The sequence below is a fragment of the Pipistrellus kuhlii genome, unplaced genomic scaffold (genome assembly GCF_014108245.1).
Source record: "Pipistrellus kuhlii isolate mPipKuh1 unplaced genomic scaffold, mPipKuh1.p scaffold_m20_p_9, whole genome shotgun sequence".
Lineage (NCBI taxonomy): Eukaryota > Metazoa > Chordata > Mammalia > Chiroptera > Vespertilionidae > Pipistrellus > Pipistrellus kuhlii.
The window spans coordinates 54,016,976-54,032,234 of record NW_023425595.1 but is presented as its reverse complement, the minus strand read 5'-3'; the positions used below and the strand labels follow the sequence as shown (position 1 = coordinate 54,032,234).

At 39.2% G+C, this 15,259-nt stretch overlaps 1 long non-coding RNA gene and 1 pseudogene across 1 annotated transcript in view; both read right to left on the bottom strand.

The window, feature by feature from the left end:
* Nucleotides 1-15,259, bottom strand: part of LOC123651869 — a 69,772-nt gene that overhangs the window by 51,239 nt on the left and 3,274 nt on the right. Inside the window, exons 2-4 of the long non-coding RNA XR_006740836.1 lie at nt 14,262-14,331; nt 10,485-10,582; nt 1,309-1,359 (exon numbers count right to left, since the gene is read on the bottom strand). This is a non-coding gene — a long non-coding RNA (uncharacterized LOC123651869). The remainder of the gene's footprint in view (nt 1-1,308; nt 1,360-10,484; nt 10,583-14,261; nt 14,332-15,259) is intronic.
* LOC118713774 lies at nt 5,945-7,568 on the bottom strand (annotated as a pseudogene).

Here is a 15,259-nt window from a genome sequence, read left to right as displayed (position 1 = left end):
TTCAGTCCACAGGCCGATGCTCTATCCACTGAGCCAAACCAGTTTCGGCTGTATTTTTTTTTTTTTTTACAACTGTATTTTAAATGAATAACAATAATGAAAAGAAAATAATGGAACAAACTGGCAGACATTCCTCCCCCAATCCGGACTGCTGGCTCCTAACCGCTCACCTGCCTGCCTGCCTGATTGCCCCTAACCACTCTCTGCTTGCCTAATCACCCCTAACCATTCTGCCTTCCTGTGTGATGCCCCTAACTGCTCTCCTGACTGCCTGATTGCCCCTAACCACTTACCTGCCTGCCTGCTTGATTGCCTCTAACCTCTCTGCCTGCCAGCCTGATCACCCCTAACCACTATGCCTGCCTGCCTGATTACCCCTAACCACCTCTGCCTCAGCCCCTGCTGTGGTGGCTTCGTCCAGAAGGATATCCACAATGAGGTCTGGAAGGTCGTTCTGCTGTCTGGTCTAATTAACATATTATGCTTTTATTATTATAGATATTTTGCAAGTTATATAGGTTATATTTTATACTCTTTTGGGGGGATGGAGATTCCATTCCAATATCTTTCTAAATATTAATAATACTTAAATGGAGAATAACTACAAAACTAATAGAGAAAGCCTTCCTTTATGTCTTATGTAGTATAGTTTTAAATTTAAAATTATCATAGTTGCTTATTTTAACCTCAACTATATACCGTATTTTTCGGACCATAAGATGCACCGGACCATAAGACGCACCAGTTTTTAGAGAAGGGAAATGAAGAAAAAAAGATTCTGAAACAAATAGTGTCCTAAAACATTTTATGTGCATTAAAACCCAACATCACAGTCATAAACACATGTAATCAACCCTGTAAACAGCAGCATTTAGAACCATTTTAGAGCTGGGCAAACACACAGAGACCACCCAGAGCCGGGCAAGTAAAAAAACTTTTTTTTTAAAGTATATGTGTAGGCTATATTTGGACCATAAGATGCAGGGACTTTTTCCCCCCACTTCTGGGGGGAAAAAAGTGTGTCTTATGGTCCGAAAAATACGGTAAATTACTATTGATTTTCTTATAAACCTCATGAGGAAAGTATTATTTCTGGTGATTAATCAATAAAAGATATACCTATTTTATACATTTGTAACATTTATTGTTGCACATTTTATCAAAATTAGCCAGAACAGCATCATATTCCTTTACCCCTTCGAAGAGAGATAAACTTTAAGTTTACATTATAAAACTTTAAGATAAATAGCTGGTATTTTTTATCCGTGCTCCAAAAGATCTGATTTCAGAATGTGGTAAAAGAATTACCTTCTGGTTCTTGATCTTCATGCTTCTTCCCAATATCATAGTAGCTTTCTCCTTAATAGAATAACATTAATGAATATTCATTTTAAATAAGTATGAATGCATATTCATATTAAACAGTATCAACTATAGATTAACTGTGACACAACAATATTTAGTACTTATATTTGCCAATCATTACTTATCCTATAACATCATATATATATATATATATATATATATATATATATATATATGAAAAATTTCCTAAAAATCATTACATTAAAGAGAGAAAGCTAGACTATAAAGTGAAAATTTAAATATTTCAAAATTTTAATGTTGGCCATCTATTTAAGTGTATATAGCTCCAAGGATACAAAAATGCCCCTATGTATAAGCTCTGTGGAGGACTTGATACTAAACTGTAGACCCAAAGAATAAGGGGTACAGCCCCAATAATTAGTGCATCAAGTTGAAAAATGCTTCAAGGTCTATAAGAAATACAATACTTTGAGTTGACATTACTATGAAAGCAGCTGGATATGCCCTGGCTGGTTTGGCTCAGCGAATATAGAGCATCAGCCTGTGGACTGAAGGATCCCGGGTCCCATTAAGGTCAGGGGCACAAGCCTAGGTTGCAGGCTCTTCCACAGCCTGGCCTGGTGGGGGCATGTATAGGAAGCAACCAATCAATATGTTTCTCTCGCATCAATGTTTCTCTCTGTCTTTCCTTCTCCCATGCTCTCTGAAAATCAATGGGAAAATATCCTTGGGTGAGGATTAAAAAAAAAAAAAAAGTCGGATATGAACTAATTGTTAATCAAAAACCAAAGACGAGTGTCCTCAGTTCTAAGGAACGAACAGATAGTGAAGACAGGAACCAACATTCTTCTTTAGAAACTCCTTTTCTTAGATTTTCAGAAATAGAGCAAATTATATAACTAGGGCAAACATGTATTTTACTGTCCAAACTGGGATGCTATGAAAGTAAAAGAGAGTACTAGTAATTTTTCCAGGAAGAAATCATGCCAGACAGCAGATCTGAGCAGGACCACGCGGGGTGTACACACCCAATGTCCAGACAATGCTTGTCTGTTAAATGCTTCCACCTGCCTTCTTGAGCGCCTTATTAACACATAATGTGACCTTAGCAGTGAAGTGATTGAACACTGGAAACTAGTTCTCCTGAGATGCTTTCGAAGCAAAGAAACACACTCTCCCCACTTACGGGTTTTTGTATGTTCTTTTTTTAGCATAAACAAATGTTTTAAATGGATCTAAGGAAAGAGTCTGCCTTGATTTCTTACAGAAAGAAAAAGCATAGCTGTAACTTTATTTATGATTCATGTATTGATTTTACTTTCTAAAATATTAACATTAAGACAAGTTTACCAAGTCTTGTTCATAAAACAAACTTCCACAACCTTGCCAGCACTTGTCGTTGGTTGATTTGGTGATGATAGCCATTCAGACAGGTGTGAGATGGTAGCTCATTGTGTTTTGATTTGCATCTCTCAGATGATTAGTGACTTTGAGCATGTTTTCATATGTCTCTTGGCTTCCTGTATGTCCTCTTTCAAAAAGTGTCTATTTAGGTCCTTTGCCCATTTTTTTTATTGGATTGTTTATTTTCCTTTTTTAAGTTGTAGGAGTTCTCTGTAAATTCTGGAGATTAAACCCTTATCCTATATAACACTGGCAAATATGTTCGTTCATGCAGTAGGCTTTCTTGTTGTTTTGTTGATGGTTTCTTTTGCTGTGCAGAAGCTTTTTGTTTTGATGTAGTCCCATTTGTTTATTTTCTCCTTAGTTTCTATTGCGCTAAGAGCTGTATCAGTAAAGATAGTGCTATGACATATGTCTGATATTTTGCTGCCTGTGGATTCTTCTAAGATATTTATGGTTTCCTGTTTATGTTTGTTTAAGTCCTTTATCCATTTTGAGACGTGTGTGTGTGTGTGGTGTAAGTTGGTGGTCTAGGTTTATGTATCTGAACAATTTTCCCATCACCATTTTTGAAGAGACTGTCTTGACTACATTGTATACTGTTGCCTCTTTTGTCAAATATTAATTTAACATATGCTTGGGTCAATTTCTGGGTTCTCAGTAACCCTCATACACTGCTAGTGGGAATGCAGACTGGTGCAGCCACTGTGGAAAACACTATGGAGTTTCCTTAAAAAAATTAAAAATGGAGCCAAAACCGGTTTGGCTCAGTTGATAGAGCTTCACCAGGTTCGATTTCGGTCAAGGGCATGTACATTGGTTGCAGGCACATCCCCAGTTGGGGGTGTGCAGGAGGCAACTGGTCAATGTTTCTCTCTCATCAATGTTTCTAGCTCTGTATCCCTCTCCCTTCCTCTCTGTAAAAAAATCAATAAAATATATATTTTTTAAATTAAAAACAGAACTCCCATTTGACCCAGTAATCCCATTTCTAGGAATATATCCCAAGAAAACAGAAAAAGAATCAGAAAGGATATGTGCACCCTTAAGTTCATAGCAGCATAATTTACAATAGCTAAGATTTGGAAACAGCTTAAGTGACCATCAGCATATGAGTGGATTAAAAAACAGTGGTACAACTATACAATGAAATACTACCCTGCTATAAAAAAGAAGTTATTCTTACTATTTGCAACTGCATGGATAAACAAGAAAAGCATTATGCTAAGTGAAATAAGCCAGTGGGAGAAAAATAAATATCACATGATCTCACTCATTTATGGAATATAATGAACAACATAAACTGATGAACAAAAATAGATCCAGAGACAGAGAAGCATCAAACGGACTGTGCAACCTCAGAGGGAAGGGGGAGGGAAATTAAAGATCAACCAAAGGACTTGTATGCATGCATATAAGCATAATCAATGGACCAAACAATGGGGTAGCGGAGGCATGTCCTAGGGGGTGGGAGTGACTAGGGAAGGGGTCGATGGAAGACAAAGGAGACATATGTAATACCTTAAAAAAATAAAGAATAGCTAATTAGTTAATTAATTAATTCATTAACTAAATTCTAGTACCCCTATGTTCATAGCAACATTACAACCAGAAGCCCAATGCATGAAATTTGTGCACTGGTAGGGTCCCTAGTGGCTGCAAACTGATGGCTGCCAGCTAGGGCCTCTCTCCCTTCCCTCAGCCACCCCCCCACCCCCAATGAATTCCCAGACACATCCCAATCGAGGGGACAATTTACATTCTATGCTTTTATTATATATGATAATATATACAATAGCTAGGATCTGGAAACAGCCCAAATAGATGGATGGATAAAAAAAGATGTGGTATATTTACACAATGGAATACTATACAGCTGTAAAAAAACAAACAAGACCAAAAAACAAACAAACAAACAAAAAAAAAAACACAAGGAGCTCCTACCCTTTGAGATAGCATGTTCAGTATGTTAAGTGAAATAAGCCTGCCAAAGAATGACAAATATCACATGATCTCCCTCTTACGTGGAATCTAATGAAAAAAATAAACTGATGAACAAAATAAATAGATCCAGAGACACAGAAGTATTGAACAGACTGAGGAATCTCAGAGGGAAGGGGGACATGAAGAGATTAACCAAAGAACTTATACCAATACTAGTGACCTGGTAACCCATGCACATTGAAAGAAAATCAATTAGAAGGTGGCCAATGGCGCAGGACTGGGTGAGACGGGTCAGACACGCCCCGGAGCCAACCTCCAGCAGTCCCTCCCGGCGGCTCCACTTGGGGCGGTGCCGTGGCTTGAAAGGCATCTGTAGAGTGAGCAGGTCCCTCCAGCAGGTGGGGATTGGGCCAAAACCAGCTCTCAGACATCCTCTGAGGGGTCCCGGAGTGTGAGAGGGCATTCTGCAAAGTGGCTGTCATACAGAGTTTGGAACATAAACGCAAGTGTCCAGTAGACCAGATTCGGGGCCAACAGTGCCCCAGCAACAACATAACCCATGGCCGCCGAAGGTTGAATCATGTGGCCACATGAGGAATCCGGCTCCCTCCTCTCTGGTTCAGAGTGCATCACCCGAGAACCTATGCTGCCAAGTTACTGAAGCTCGGAAGCTCCTGCATTGAGCGTCTGCCTCCTGGAGGTCAATGCGTGTCATACCTACCAGCCAGTAAGACTGTTACTTAGACTTTTAGCCATATATATACATATGGAGAATTTGTCTATGCACTATATATATATATATATATATATATATATATATATATATATATATAAATATAGTATAGATATGCACAGCCCATGGAGTCAATAGCATGGTGAAGGACTTGGATAGAGTGGGAGCTGGGTGGTGGGCAAAGTGGGGAAATGGGAGAGATCTGTAATCCTATATAATAAAAGGCTAATATGCAAATCAACCTAACAGCAGAACGACCAGTCACTATGATGCACATTGACCTCCAGGGGGCAGATGCTCTATGCAGGAGCTGCCCCCTGATAGTCAGTGCTCTCCCACAGGGGGAGCACTGCTCAGCCAGAAGCTGGGCTCACAGCTGGCAAGCACAGCTGCAGTGGCGGGAGCCTCTCCTGTTTCCACGGCAGCACTAAGAATGTCTGACTGACGGCTTAGGCAAGCTTCCCATGGGGAATGGCCCTAAGCCATCAGTCAGACATCCTCAGAGGGCTCCCAGGGACCCCCACCCCCACCCCAGTGCATAAACAAACAAACAAACAAAAACAAACTTCTGAAGTGATAAACCCCCAATTATGGAGCTAAGTCATAACATATTTTTAAATCTTTACATTTGGCACAAAATAGTTTAGAAAAGCCATATAGCCAAAGAAGAAAGATTTGCAGGCAGGCAGGGATTTCTGAAGAGCAGCATCTGCTGGGAACATGCCTTGCCCCTGAGGTTGGCACACTGCAGTTTGGCAGCCCCCTCGCCCCCTTCCCAATGCTGCTCCTTAAAAGCACCATAAGGCATTATGACTTTCTTGTACAACACCTGCAGCCGATCAGGGTCCCTGCTGTGACCTTCATCCCTGCTTTGGGGTCCTGATTGAAACCACAGTACTTGGAGTTCTCAAGGGAAGGCAGACACTGCTGGATGGGCACCCAAATGTAAGTCTCAGGACACAGCCAGTCAGAAGATCTATGATGACCCTTATATGTCATCCTGGGACACAGATGAATGTAGAAACCCATATAATAATAGCTGAGTTGAAATGTGTTTTCATGAAGTTGTCTAGTGAAAGCAATTGCTCATAGTACATGGTAGACACCCAAGGACAGAAATGAATAATCAGGATCATCATACAAATACAGAGGACACACAGTATGGAAGGATGTCAATCACCCCCACAGCGATGATCTTTTGGTCCAGCCAGTACTGCTGGTAAAATAAGCCATAGCCCACAATCTGGTCCTTTCGGGGGATTCTCTGGCTCCAAAGGTGAGGTGAAAAGGAATCCTGTGAACTGGCTGAGCATGGGCTCCTCAGGTAAGTGGCTGTGAATGTTTATATACCTGGTAATGTGTATATACCTGGAACGACTCCAGCATTGTGACTTTGAGCTGAGAACTTGGTGGAGATGATCTCACCACCCTCAGCTCTAACTCATGTGATGCGTCCTCTGGTAAAGTTCAAAGATGAACTATTCCAGCAATTTGGGCTGGTTGGATTTGGCCTTTGGCTCCCGCCAGGCTCTGCTGCATGAGCTTTAACCTCTTCCTTTCCTTCTGGATTTCCTTTGCTTTTCCACATGGAGGCTTATTCAAATCTACCCTTTTGCCTGGCTGAGGAACCGTGTGCCCTTCCTTGTGCACTGCGTAGGACAGTTCCCCAGAGTCCAACTCCTCTTTTTTTGTCTTGTGACTGAATAAATTTGTTAGATTCCTCTTCCTTTGCACTTTTTCCTTCCTTCTTTGCTTCCCTCTCTAATCTCTCTTTGAGGTTATCACTGAGCTCTCTGAGGTCACACTGTATACCCAATTTATTTATTAATGCCATGTCACTGGGGGCAGCATCTTCCATTGTGGGCTCCATAGGCTCATCCTCAAATTTTCCTTTGGAAATTTCCCCTTTAGCCAGAAATGTCAACATTTTTTAAAAATCTTCTTGTGAGACTTTGATGGCTGGAACTGTACAGATCGGCACCTTATCATGCACTGAGGACAATAGGTTTGATCCATCACAGACTTATACACATATCTCCCACTTCTTTGCCATCATCGGTATATCAGGTCCTGGTAGTCCTGAACTGTCATGGAATGTGCCCACATGCCATTGGAGAGGCTTCCCAACTCATTCTTGCAGTAACTCAGTGCCAGGGGCCCCACCCAGGTGTTGTGTTTCTTACAAATTGAAGGGAAGACCCTCCATCAACAAAATGATTATGACTTGCTTTATTACATGAGGGCTATTAAATTCATTCAAATATTAGAGTAAATTTCTTTCTCCGTTTAAATCAGAAGTCATTTAGGATTCTGTGGGAAATTAGACTTTGGCATAAAATCAGATATTGCTTCTTGTAATTCCCATTAGCTGTATCCCTACTTCCATTCCTTTTAAACAGAACCCCAATTTTGTTCACATATTGGTAGCAAAGTACGCAGAGCTATAAACTCAGCAGTAGAAGATGAATCACAATTACTCACATCAACTTCTCCGGTTTAGTGGTAGGCAGATGACCCAGTTCTAGACAATATCTTGATAGGATATCTGCGGGGTCACCTTCTGGATAAGGTTTTCTTCATTGATTTATTAAAAAAGAGAAGACAAAACATTCTAGGAAAACTCTCCTTATGCCTAATTTTGGATGCATTTCTGTGAGACTTTGATGCCTGTAGCTTCCATACCCATCTTTGGGCACTAGAGAACAAAAAAGAAAGAAAAAAAACCACGCCTCTGACACTAGCTGGCTGGAAAGTTGGAGGGTTTGGGACCTTGAGTATATTATTGAGCAACTCATTAACCAACCCAAGAACTACTTTCCTCCAAATTTCTTGTCATGTGAGATGTCTGTAATATAAATGTCTGCAATATAAATCATTTTTTGTTGAGTACCCTGTCACTTAGAGCCAAAATATATCCTACCTGACATAGAAATAAAAAATTTACATTTGTGGGTGGTCAGTACATTTTGAAGGAACCTGAATAAGCCAAGAGCTGTTTGAGGCACTGGATTACTAATCCAGGGAGTGTGTCAAGTAGGTAAGTCAGAGAAGTAACCTTAATGTACTCACATCAAGTGCCAACTTTCAACTACAATCATCTCTTTGTAAATACAGAAGAACTCTCATTCTCAAAGTTGTATAAACAATAAAAATTCCAAACCTAACCAAATCACCAGTCTGTGTGACCCAACATGCCTTTCTGAATGTGCACATATTTCTGTGGCCTCAGATCAAGTAAATGTTTCTACACTATTCCATGTACCTTGTCAACTACCCAACACCTTGACTGTATAAAACAGAAACACAACGAGTAAAGTGGAAACAGCACTAGATTTGAAATCAGAAGCCCTAGTAGTGATTTCTGGCTCTACTAATTACTAGGTCTAAAATTTTAGGTTTCAATTTTCTCATTTGCAAAATTGAGATAATAATACTTATATCATGAAATTTTATTAGCATTGAATGTTACAGTGTAAAAATGTATATATATTATAAAGTAACATACAGAGCAAACTGTGTAACGACATACTGTAAGCAGTTATTTGTAACATGAGTGAATGATCCTTTCATTCGATACAAAAACTAGAGTAGACTTGACAAAAATCAATCATCTTTTCAAGTTTGAGGAAGCCTTCTTTGCAAACTATACCCACTGCCATAGTGGACACATAAAACCAAAGAACAGCATATGCCAGAATACTTGTATTTGTGGAGACCTTAAATTTAATTTTTATTTTATTCTATTAATATAAAAGTATGCAATTAATTTGTTGGAATTTATTATACAAAAATCTGACAGTCATTATAAGAAAAGAGAACAGACCAATATCCAATAGTCTTCATGAAGGAAGATTTTAAGATTGTAAACATGTTTTTAATAAGTAAAAAAATAATAATAAAAAATACACACACACACACACACATATGCTTACATCTTAACTTAATAGGGTTTATCTCAGGAATAGAGGATAATAAATACAAGGTTAATTTAACATTCAAACTCAATTAATATAATTCACCATATTAACAAACTAAAAGAGAAAAAGCTCCACAAAGATCATTTGACAAAAAAACTGCATCTATTCCTAATCAACTGTTCAACAAACTAAAAACTGAATGGTATTTCTGCAATCCGATAAGAGAATCTATAAAAAAAAAATTGCAGGAATCTACGAAAAGAGTTATACGTAACGGCAGTCAAATAGACAATAAGACAAAATGGAAATCATACCTAATAATAAAAGACTGAATGGTTTCCCTCCACCCACCCTCTCCATTAAATCAGGAAACTACCGGTCATGTCCACCTTCATCTCTCCAATTAAAAAATCAATTGTATTTCTTAGCACTAGAAATGTACATGAACCCAACTATAAAACAGTCTCCAAAATTCCCTCCTAATAGTGTACATGACATACCATTTCCTCCCCTGGAATGCGAAGGACATTATCAAAATGATGGATTTCAGTCCATGATTAAGTCACACCTAGGGCAAAAGTAAATTTGCAGAAGTAATTAAGATCTCCCAAATCAGTTTATTTTGAATTCATCAAAATGGAGCCTATCTGGTTGGGTTTGACTTAATCAAATGAAACCTTCAAAAAGCATGAATACATTTCTCTCACTGGCCTCAAAGAAGATGGAAGCAAGCAGGAGTTCAAAAGCTGCAAAGACCTGCAATCTGCAGCCCACCGGAATGAACTGGAGAAGCACCCTGAGCCTCAGAGGGGAGTGCAGCCTTGGCTGACCCCGTGACTGCCATCACGTGAGACCTGAGCATTGGATCCAACTAACCCATTTCTAGACCCGCCTGGACCCATGTAAACTGTGAGGTAATCGCTGTGTGATATTTAAGCCATTAAGCGTTTGTGATATTATTATATTTCTCAGCAATAGAAAACTAATCTAGACACCATTTATAATAGCATCAAAAATACGAAATAATTGGAGATATATCTGACAAAAGATATAAAAGACCTATAGTGTGAAAGGTTCAAACTATTGCTAAGAAAAAAAATAAGCCTAAAGAAATGGAGATATACTAGTATATCATCTTCATGGGAAGATGGAAAACTTACTGTTGATAAGACATCAATTCCTCTTCAAATCAATCTATTTCAATTCAATCCCAATCCATATTGCAGCATTCTAAAATTCATGTGGAAATGCAAAGGACCTAGAATAAACAAAGCAACTTTGAGAAAGAAGAATAGGTTGAACAGTAACACTGTTCAAGTATCCAAGACCTACACAGCTATAGCAATTATACATAAATATAGTCAAATAGACAATAAGACAAAATGCAAAGTCTAGAAAAACACCCACATATATAAATAACTGATTTTCAACAAAGATACAAAGCAATTAAATGGAAGAAGGGTATTCTTTTCAGCAAATGGTGCCAGAACAAGTTGATATCCATAGGCAATAAGAGAACTTTGACTTAACCCTCACACTATATTTAAAAATAACTTAGCCCTAGTCAGTCTGGCTTAGTGGATAGAGCATGGGCCCTTGAACTGAAGGGTCCTGGCTTCCATTCTGATCAAGGTCACATACCTCGGTTGCAGGCTGGGGCCCTGGATGGGGGAGGTAATCAATCAATGTGTCTCTGTCATATTGATGTTTCTCTCTCTCTGCCTCTTCCCCTCCCTTCCACTCTCTCTAAAAGTTAAAGGGAAAATATCCTCAGGTGAGGATTAACAACATCAACAAAAGTAATTTAACATGATTCGTATATATCATTCATACACACACACACACACACACACACACACACACACACACACATACACACGAGGTTCCGTGCACAAAAATTTGTGGACTCAGTGGTGGGGAGGGTATCTCAGCCCAGCCTGTGCCCTCTGGCAGTCCAGGATCCCTCAGGGGATGTCTATCTGATGGCTTAGAGGGGAGCTGGCCTAAGCCATCAGTCAGACATCCTTAGTGGTGGGCTGATAGGGGGATGGTGCCAGCCATTGAGCAGCTGGCTCCCCCCCATTGCCCTACCCCCACTACCAGTTGCCATCCCCCATTACTGTCCCTTCCCTCTTCCTACTGGCACACCCCTTGGCTGGTGTGGCATTGCCCACTCACCAGCCCTGCCCTCCGGTCTTTCCACTGTTTGGTCAATTTGCATTATAGGCTTCCATTATATAGAACACACACACACACACACACACACACACACACACACATATAAATGTAAAACCTAAAATTATAAAACCAGAGGAAAACAGTAGAAAACTTTTGTGACCTTGGATTTGGCAAAGACTTTTAATTATGACACCAAAATCACAATTCATAAAAGTATAAATTGATAGATTAGACTATCAATATTAAAACATCTGCTCTTCAAAGGACAATGTTGAGAATGTAAAGTTAAGGCATGGACTATGAAAAAAATATCACATATGTGACAATGGTCTTGCTTCAGAATTCATAATGAACTTTACAAATTCAATAATAAGGAAATAAAAATTCAATTTAAAAAAATCAAACATTCCAAAGATAGGGAGAGAGCAAATACGCACATGAAAAGATAATCAGTGTCAGTCACTAGGGAAATGCAATTAAAACCACAATGAGATACCACTACATACACATTAAAATTGCTAAAATTAAAAATACTGATCATACAAATTTTATACAAAATATGGGAGAATTAGAACTGAAATAAACTACTTGGTGAGAATGTAAGGTGATACAACCACTTTGGAAAATTGCTTAATAATTAAATATACTTCTACTAATTTTCCAGGCATTTCATTTGTAGGTATTTACCCAGGAGAAACTAAAACATATGTTGATACAAAACTTGTGCACACATGTGATAGTAGCTTTATTTATAATATCAAGAAACTAGAAACAATCCAAATGTTCATCAATAGGTAAATGGATAAAGAGTGGTATATCCATACAATATATTACTATTACTACTCAGCAATAAAAAGAACAAATGAATGACACATACTACAACATAGATAAATCTTAAAATAATTATGATGAGTGAAATAAACTAGATAAAAAAGCATATGCTGTATTATATAAAATTCTAAGAAATAAAAATGAATGTAAATAAATTTAGCACCCAGATCTTCACATATACTGTTTTCCAATAAATGGGTGATTCTTCAACTAAGGCAGGAAATACACAAGATGTGTTCAGAGTATCTTATAATCCAAGAAAATTTAAAAAAAAAAAATGCCCTGGCTAGTATGGCTCAGTTGCTTGAGCATCATCCCATGCACCAAGAGGTCACTGGTTTGATTCCAGGTCAGCATATATGCCTGGGTTGTGGGCTTGATCCCCAGTGTGGGGCATGCAGGAGACAGCTGATCTATGATTCTCTCTCATCATTGATGTTTCTAATTCTCTTTCCCTCTTCTTTCCTCTCTGAAATCAATAAAAATGTATTTTTAAAAATAAAATAGCCCAGATGGCGGGCCTCAGTGGTTGAGCATCGACCAATGAACAGGTGGTCACTGTTTGATTCCTGGTTAGGGCACATGCCCAGTTGCAGATACAATCCCTACTGTAGGGCATGTAGGAGACAGCCAATCAATGATTCTCTCATCATTGATTGTTTCTTACTCTCTCTCTCTCCCTCTGCCTTCTTCTCTGAAATCAATAAAAAATTATTTTTAAGAATAATTTAAAAAAATAAAATAGCCCTAGCTGGTTTTGTTCAGTGGATAGAGCTTGGGCCTGCGGATTAAAGGGTCCTGGGTTTGATTCCATTTTAAAGCGAGTGAGCTATTTGGTATGTGGATTATATTCATTAAAGCATCTTGAATGGATTGGAAAGATGAAAGCCTAAAAACAGCAACAACAGCATCCTATATATGGTAATAAAGAGATAACATGCAAATGGTCACTACACCATGACAGTAACAACTGCTCATTAGGAGGGTGGGGCAGTGAGCTATGAGTGCACAGGGCTGCTAGTTAATAATAATAAACTCGTTCACCTCTCTAGCCTCATCCCCTATCAATAATGGCCTCATTGCAGTTCATATCTTCCTATTTGAGGTCCTGTGAACATATTATATCTGCTTCTTGGAATTCTCTTCACCCCTCCTCTATGTGCCTAATTCTTTATTGCGGGGAGATGTTTCTCTGTTTTCCGTGTCCATCACGGAAAACGACAGGTTCCTGAATGGAGGAGCTGGGGATTAAGAAATGAGAGAAAGAGCCGAAACCGGTTTGGCTCAATGGATAGAGCGTCGGCTTGGGGACTGAAGGGACCAGGGTTCGATTCTGGTCAAGGGCATGTACCTTGATTGCGGGCATATCCCCAGTAGGGGGTATGCAAGAGGCAGCTGATCGATGACTCTCTCTCATGGATGTTTCTAACTCTCTATATCTCGCCCTTCCTCTCTGTACAAAATCAATAAAATATATATATATATATAAAAGAAAGAAATGAGAGAAAGAAAGAGACAAGAGGCAGAAATAAATTCATCCAGCTGGGCGCTAGGTGGGCGCCATCTCTCTGATGGAGAGGCAGCAAGGCGACCCCCCAAGCCACGCAGCAGGTTTATTTTTAGGGTCAAAGGAGCCTATTTTCATTCTTAACTAGGCTCCAGCATTACTGGATTTACATATCTAGACCTGCCCCTGCTGACACCTGGACAGAGGTATTCTGCCAGTGCCTCAAGCTCAGCTAACAATTTAAAGAATGTCCATGTGCTTCTCAGGCGGCCCTCTACACTTTATATCTAAAATTAGTCAGAGTAAGCTATTGTAATTGCTGGAATCAATTCCAAAATCCAGTCACCTAACATCATATAGGCGGTATATTTCTCACTCATATAGACACTCCTCAGGTGATTCCAGGATCCAGGCTCTTTACCTCAATGGGCTTTGCCCATCCTGGAGTCTCTGTGTCTTCCTCTGTGCTCTGTACACCTGGCCCAGAGAACCTGTGGGGCATCGGCAGAGAGAGGACCTTGAGGAACTTTCCAAATGATGTACTCAGTTTTGAACATGGTATATTTCATATGATGTCAAGATACTCAATGGTCTTAAGTATAGTACAGAGACTGTTAGTTTAACTCTGTATCTCAAATATATTGCAGTAATCTCCCCCCCCTCTACATCTTTATAAATTACAATGTGCTATGAAAACTCAAAGATAATTCTTTTCAAGAATAACAATGTTGAAGAGAGAAAATACTGTTCAGCATCTCTTTTAAGAAACTTATAATTTAGCACCAGGACACAGGGGTGGATAAAAGTAGGTTTACAGTTGTTTGTATGGAAAATCTATATATGTAAGAGGCTAATTGACTGACCATCCGTCCATCCAATTGCCTGACCAACTGGCAGGTACATATGATGCTCACTGACAATTAAAAAGTAAACGTTGCCCTAATCGGTTTGGCTCAGTGGATAGAGCATCAGCCTGCGGACTGAAGGGTCCCAGATTCTGGTCAAGGGCATGTACCTTGGTTGCGGGCACATCCCCAGTGGGGCATGTGCAGGAGGCAGCTGATTGATGTTTTTCTCTCATCGATGTTTCTAACTCTCTGTCCCTCTCCCTTCCTCTCTGTAAAAATCAATAAAATATATTTTAAAACATAAAATAAATGCATGCATGATACATATAAAGCTCTCCCTGGTGCCAATCACAGGCTTGTGTTTTAATCTGTCACTGTCAATCGTGAATTTGGTTGATTTTGTTGACATTTCTATTATAGAGAAAGGTTGACTAGGGATATTAAAATATTTCTTCTAATTAATTTCCTTTCATTGTGCACAAATCCGTGCACTTGGCCACTAGTAACACAATAATTAATAAATAATGGTACAAGAATAAACTGTTTTTCCCATGCTCACAATTGTAAACCC